The sequence below is a fragment of the Amblyomma maculatum genome, chromosome 4 (genome assembly GCF_055883805.1).
Source record: "Amblyomma maculatum isolate TAMU_Amacu chromosome 4, ASM5588380v1, whole genome shotgun sequence".
Lineage (NCBI taxonomy): Eukaryota > Metazoa > Arthropoda > Arachnida > Ixodida > Ixodidae > Amblyomma > Amblyomma maculatum.
In genome coordinates this window covers 69673631-69680646 of record NC_139347.1, presented here as the reverse complement: position 1 = coordinate 69680646, position 7016 = coordinate 69673631, and positions in this window count along the sequence as shown.

Genomic DNA, 7016 nt, shown 5'->3' with positions numbered 1-7016 from the left:
AGTCATTCAGTTACTTTTGACTTACTTTCTGCTTTTCATCCATGCAAGCAACGAAGTAAACCTCGTAAACAAACCTTCCCTGCAGATGCGAAGCGCACATTCTTTCTTCTTCTCACCAAATTCTGTCCCAGGCAACTATTCCCTCCATTTTCCTATAGCACACACCACGAAGATAAGAAAACAGCAACAAAGTGATCAAAAAACTTCGAGGTCTTTTACGTTCAAAACAAAAAACAGCGAACCTAGCGATCAGCTGCCTCCGGAGCTGTCCCCAGTGAGGTGGTGGTTATGGTAGTCGTTAATACTGTTGCGAAGAAGATTGGCAGTGGCGCGAGAGGAGCCCTCGCGCTAGACCAGACATTAAATCATCGTTCATCCTGTCGCCATGTTGTACCATCTTCTTTGCTTGTCACCACGTAACAATACGATCTCCCAACTATTTAGTCCGTGAGGCCGTAGTAGAGCGGTGGCTGGAAGTTTTTGCATGCAAACACAATCTGGTCGAAGCTGTGTCTCGGTGCGCTACAGAACGAGCATGCGAGGGTCTTTAAGTATGTGGGTTCGTAACGGGTAGGGTGAGCCGAGGCCAACCAAGCCGAGGAGGGGAAAATATTGGCTTGCAGCTGCCACCAGGTTATTTGATGGGGTTTTGAGATAGAGTTGTCAGGTGAGGGAGAGAACAAAGATCAAAGAAAGAAGAGGAACGCTGGGCTAGTTGGTGCGTTTGATTAAGTGACTGCAACTTCTATCCCTCATATTATGAAAAGGAATAGAAGAGTCATTGTCCTTGAGAGCGAAGAGTTATGACAAATGATTAATCTGTCCCACCTGCTTCCCCAGTTTCCGCTATGCACCCGCTCGATTGACGTGCCCCGGGCCTGGCACTCATAGGATTTGAATTGGTCGGAGGTTGTGGAGCGCGAGGTTGGAATTTGTTGGGCGACTAAGTGTATCTGCCCTCTTGCGAAATTGTAGATGGCCGGTTTAGAATCGGGTTTGGTTTGGTTTGTGGGGTTTAACGTCCCAAAGCGACTCAGGCTATGAGAGACGCCGTAGTGGAGGACTCCGGAAATTTCGACCACCTGGGGTTCTGTAACGTGCACTGACATATCGCACAGCACACGGGCACCTTGCTTTTCGCCTCCATCGAAAAGCGACCGCCGAGGCCGGGTTAAAGATGAGCGTGGCAGTGGAAGAAGAGATTGCTAGCGCTGTGGCTGGATCTTCGACCTCTGTCGACGTTCTTGCTTTGACAGAGGCCGAAACTTTGAGCACGAAATTGCGTGAAAGTAGACTGGTGGCGTATGCAGGGGGGTGACTATTCTGCCGCATCTACGTATAGGACACTTCGGTCAATTGCGTTAGTGTCACTACATAGCCTATATAGTAACTCTAATTTGCGTATGCTTTGTGCAACGCCTTGAAACGGTGGCTTAGCCTTGGCTTGAGCCTCTCGTCGTGCCCTGTGGTGAGCAGGATGCATATTTTTAAGTAGTGGTTGTATGGTAAGGTTGTCTCGGATGTTAGGTGGCTGTTTTGGAGCGGGGGTAGATTGGCTGTATAGTTGAACTTTGAGCGCGGCAAGGATTAATCTGCCCGCCTGTGCGGAGGAAAGTCTGATGACCAAAGCCGTACGATGAGCTTCCGATGGTTCTTCGATTGTGTTGTGGACTCCCATGTTTAGGACGCGCTTCTTAGAAGTATGTTTCGGAAGGTGAAGTCCTGTTTTGTACGTTTGATAGGTGAGCGCGTCCCCTTTCTCCATTTGTGATGTAGAGATATGGCAGCTAGTAGACCATTTGACCCATGACGAATGCCTGTACAAGGCGCCAGATATCGTGCATTCGCATGTCTCTGTGCTTGTTGGCTATTCATTTGGCGAGTGTAATAGTTTGATGGGTGGTGACAGACAGTTTTAGGATGGTTTCCGTGCTGAGTCCATTGTTTTGCATGAACATTCCCACAACTCGAAGTTCGCTGACCTCGGGCACTGGGAGTCCATCGATCGTGATGTGTGTTGAGGGGTGTTCAAATTTGGCGGGACAGCACACGCCGATGGACGCCGAGTGCGTGGACACAACGTCTGTCTGTGCTTCAAGAGTGTCCTCTTCGTTTCCTACATTTCCCGTAGTTGTCCATGGTGTAATGTCCTCTGTATATAGAGAATGGAGAGGTACGGGATTTGGATTAGTTTGCGGGCCATATGTATGAAAGTGATATTAGAAAGTACGGGGGAGGGGGGCTGATTCCCGGGGGGTTCCGCGATTGTCTAGACAGAATGTCGGGGATTCGAGAGGGACTAGTTTGAGTTGCTCGGGGCGGTCCCCTGTGATATGTGAGTGGGCGCGTTCTCCTACTCCTAGGATGGAGAGGGCATTAATGGTCGAGTCATGTATGACATTGTCAAATGCTTTAGTGATAGCCAGTAAGACTCTCGTGCGGTTGCGATGCTGGGGATGCAGATTGTCTACCGAAATTTGAAGCATGATGTCCTGTGCGGACAAGTAGCTTCTGAATCCCAGCATCGTGTGGGGGAAAAGATTTTGGTTGCGCATGTGGTTCTGTAATCCACTAATGATTTTGCTGCACGAAAAGTTTGCCCATACACGACGTGAGAGAGGTTGGTCGGACGCGAGGTGAGATGAGAATGTATTTAAAAATTTAGCGGGAACATATACAAAGCTTCGCTTAAGCCAAGGCGTATGAACTTGGAGTGCAAGGTTCCTAGCAGGCTGATGCTGATATCACCTTCCCATATGAAAGGAGAGACCACAGTTGACAGCTCCTGCCAAACGTAACATCGGGCAACCTTATAGGTCCAGTCAGTATTAAGCCATGTTAGCTGCCAACTGCAAGCGTCATGCTTGCAATTCTTCACTCACAACGCCAACGCCGGATTTTCGGTGAACGGGCCAAATTTTAGAACCACCAAAAACTGCGAGAAAGGCAACGGACCTGAAAACCTATAAGATCCCGCCTCCCGCAATGCAATATTTTTGTTCACTGAACAGTGTAAAACTGGCTAAATTTAGCTGAACAACCCCTAATATGGCAACACGATCTAGTTCAACTAGGAAGCGAGTATGGAACGCCGTAGCGATCGCCGCAGCCGATCGCCTCGCGTGCAACCTACAACACGCTCTCACGCTGGGCATTGCACATATCGTCATTTCCATCAACTTCCATATATGCGCAAAGTCTTCACACGTCTTACTCTGTTTAATTAGGTTAACTTTTTATGAACTCCATATCTGTCTTTTCGGCGGCCCCTTCACGGCTGACATCTTGCTGCTTGTAGAATTATTGAGATTAGTCATTATACTTGCCCGCAATAACCGACCCATCTACACGCGACACTAGCGGTCTCAGAAGCACAGTTCTACTCGCCTGTGCCTGTTTCAACCCAAAAGCCTTTGATTTCTATGCTTCAAGGTCGCGTTGTGAGGTTGTGAGGCACAGAAAAACGGAGCGCACCCGGAGAGGGAAACGGCAGCACTGGAAGGGCGTTTTGAGAGAGAGCGACTGAGCCCACTCGGAAAGTTGAGGGAAATGTCGGCGGTGGAGCCTGAGGGCGCTGAGGAAAAGGGATAAATAAAATCAGTGCAATTCTGAAGGTACCGCAAGTCAATTTCTCTTCGCCGCTTATTGGTCAGTTGCGATAACGATGGCAAACGCCGGCATAAATGGTTCACTCGCTCAAGAAATTGACTCGACGCTGGGCTTCCGCGGTACCTGTCGGGCGTGTTTGATGAAGCAGTCACATACAGCTCGCTCGATGTGTGCTTAAAAGCCGCATAAAATGGTATATGTGGGTTTCGGAAGAGACAGAAGTTTGCGCTTTCCGATGTGACAATTAACAGAATAGAATCCGGCCAAGCGCTGATTGCGAGCAAACAAAGACTGGTGCGGGTGCATCGCATCGCCATGACAAATGTCCCCAGCAAAGGACACCAGGCTATATAAGTGACAACAAACGTATCGCCTGTAGCATACGTCACTATTTCCGTTTACTCAGCACTTTTTTTTTTTTTTTGAGCGTCACTGACGGGCATAAACATTGCGCGGTTCTCTCCCCTTCCTAACTGTATACATCTACGTTTTCTGAGACGGTATTTATAGAAATTTCTCTACTGATCAGTGACAGTGCCTGCCGAAACTTGTAAGTAAATATGCACTTCGTGATGCATATTGCTTGTGCGGATTGTTTCCCTTGAATCGGCATGTTTTCGCAACGTCAGTGAATTCTTGGAAGCGTAATTTGTTTTAATGCTGGTGAATTTCGGCGTAATATACTATATATTATAGCATTTTTTGCAGATGTGCAAACGCGCAATGCACATTTTTGAACATTTCTAACAAAGCATATAATAAATTCTCCCTGGCAAGGCCTCTTTGCTGCCGGCAAATTCGTCAATTTTTCATATATATATATATATATATATATATATATATATATATATATGAAGGAAAGAAGCCAACAGTCGGCGAGGCCAAGGAAAGCGTTGGGGATGGTAATTCATGTCTTTTTTTTTTTATGTTTACTTGGATAATCACAGAAATTAGTAATGTAATTTCCCCTTAACAGATTACATTACTAATTTCTGCGATTATCCAAGTAAACATAAAAAAAAAGACATGAATTACCATCCCCAACGCTTTCCTTGGCCTCGCCGACTGTTGGCTTCTTTCCTTCATTTATTATAACGAGCACCCTCATTTCCCCTTGATTGATCTGCTTGTAGCTTACGGGGGTCTCGGTTCTGGCAGTCTTGAAGCCATAGGTAGCGTAAGAGGGTTCTAGCACAGCTTTCGCCCTCGCTCTTGATCACGTTCTACGTGACGCAGGCGGTAACAAAGGACGTCCCACGTCCGCCGCTATGGCTGAGGGTGGCGCTGGTGAACACTCTCAAGGTTCGTATACAGACAACATAAATACCCAAGAAAGTAGCAGGGGGGACAGCGGCCGATGTAGCTCAGTTGGAAGAGCACCGGACGCGTTATTCGGAGGTCGTGGGTTCGGATCCCACCATCGGCACGTTGTTTTTTCTTCTACTTTGTGTCTAACTATCTTTCCCCTTAACAGATTACATTACTAATTTCTGTGATTATCCAAGTAAACATAAAAAAAAAGACATGAATTACCATCCCCAACGCTTTCCTTGGCCTCGCCGACTGTTGGCTTCTTTCCTTCATTTATTATAACGAGCACCCTCATTTCCCCTTGATTGATCTGCTTGTAGCTTACGGGGGTCTCGGTTCTGGCAGTCTTGAAGCCATAGGTAGCGTAAGAGGGTTCTAGCACAGCTTTCGCCCTCGCTCTTGATCACGTTCTACGTGACGCAGGCGGTAACAAAGGACGTCCCACGTCCGCCGCTATGGCTGAGGGTGGCGCTGGTGAACACTCTCAAGGTTCGTATACAGACAACATAAATACCCAAGAAAGTAGCAGGGGGGACAGCGGCCGATGTAGCTCAGTTGGAAGAGCACCGGACGCGTTATTCGGAGGTCGTGGGTTCGGATCCCACCATCGGCACGTTGTTTTTTTTTTTCTACTTTGTGTCTAATTATCTTTCCCCTTAACAGATTACATTACTAATTTCTGTGATTATCCAAGTAAACATAAAAAAAAAGACATGAATTACCATCCCTAACGCTTTCCTTGGCCTCGCCGACTGTTCGCTTCTTTCCTTCATTTATTATAACGAGCACCCTCATTTCCCCTTGATTGATCTGCTTATATATATATATATATATATATATATATATATATATTGCCGGCAAATTCTTCAATTTTTCGCATTAAATATATATATTCAATGCGAAAAATTGACGAATTTGCCGGCAGCAAAGAGGCCTTGCCAGGGAGAATTTATCATATGCTTTCTTAGAAATGTTCAAAAATGTTTCCGAGTGAAGGCCTCACTCATATATCGGCCGTTACCCCAGCAGCTGTACAGCGCATACACCCCTCAGTAAGCCCATTAACGTGGATAGTGGATATATCGTGCTAACTTGTACGGAAAGACGTTATGTGAATAGAACATCAGTTGCTCTGCTCACGTTGCATCTTTCCGTATGCGCTGAAACACCATCTTGCCCCAGCTCAAGCCTCGTTAGGCGGTTATCAGTACCTTGCAAACAGTTAGTGTGTGTGTGTGTGTGTGTGTGTGTGTGTGTGTGTGTGTGTGTGTGTGTGTGTGTGTGTGTGTGTGTGTGTGTGTGTGTGTGTGTGTGTGTGTGTGTGTGTGTGTGTGTGTGTGTGTGTGTGTGCGTGTGCGTGCGTGTGTGTGTGTGTGTGTGTGTGTGTGTGTGTGTGTGTGTGTGTGTGTGTGTGTGTGTGTGTGTGTGTGTGTGTGTGTGTGTGTGTGTGTGTGTGTGTGTGTGTGTGTGTGTGTGTGTGTGTGTGTGTGTGTGTGTGTGTGTGTGTGTGTGTAAGGGGGGGGAGGCACTGCTCGCTGTCCCCCTCCCCTTTTTTTCCTCTATGGGGAATAGTTAAACGATACCAAGGATTCTGGGTCGCCTGTGCTACAACAACGCGATCAAGTGCCCCTTCATTTTGATAAAGTCGGCTGACGGTTACTTCCAAGAAATGAAGCACTGAATTGGCTGGACTTCATACAATTTGGCTAAGTGGGGTTGCTTAGCGTTAGGATCATCCCCCCTCCCCACACACACACACGAGCGCGCGCACCTGCACACATTCAGCCCAACTAAGGGGCTAAGTGCGGTACCTACCTAATGTTACAGCGCATTAAAAATATATTCGTTTACATCTCTCTCAGCACATGTTGCAGCCACTGCGACTGATCTACAGCGCGCCGACTGCTAAAGACAACAAGCTGCTCTACAGGAGTGCCAAGGAGGCATATTTCATTCCCTCTTTCAGGCAGCCGCCATGTCTGTTTCCTTATATATCTTGCGTAAATTCAGGACTCGTCATTTTCTTTTTTATCAGCAACTGAGGAAAATAAACATCACAAAGAGCCGACTCGCACAGCAGTATATTTAATTTCATG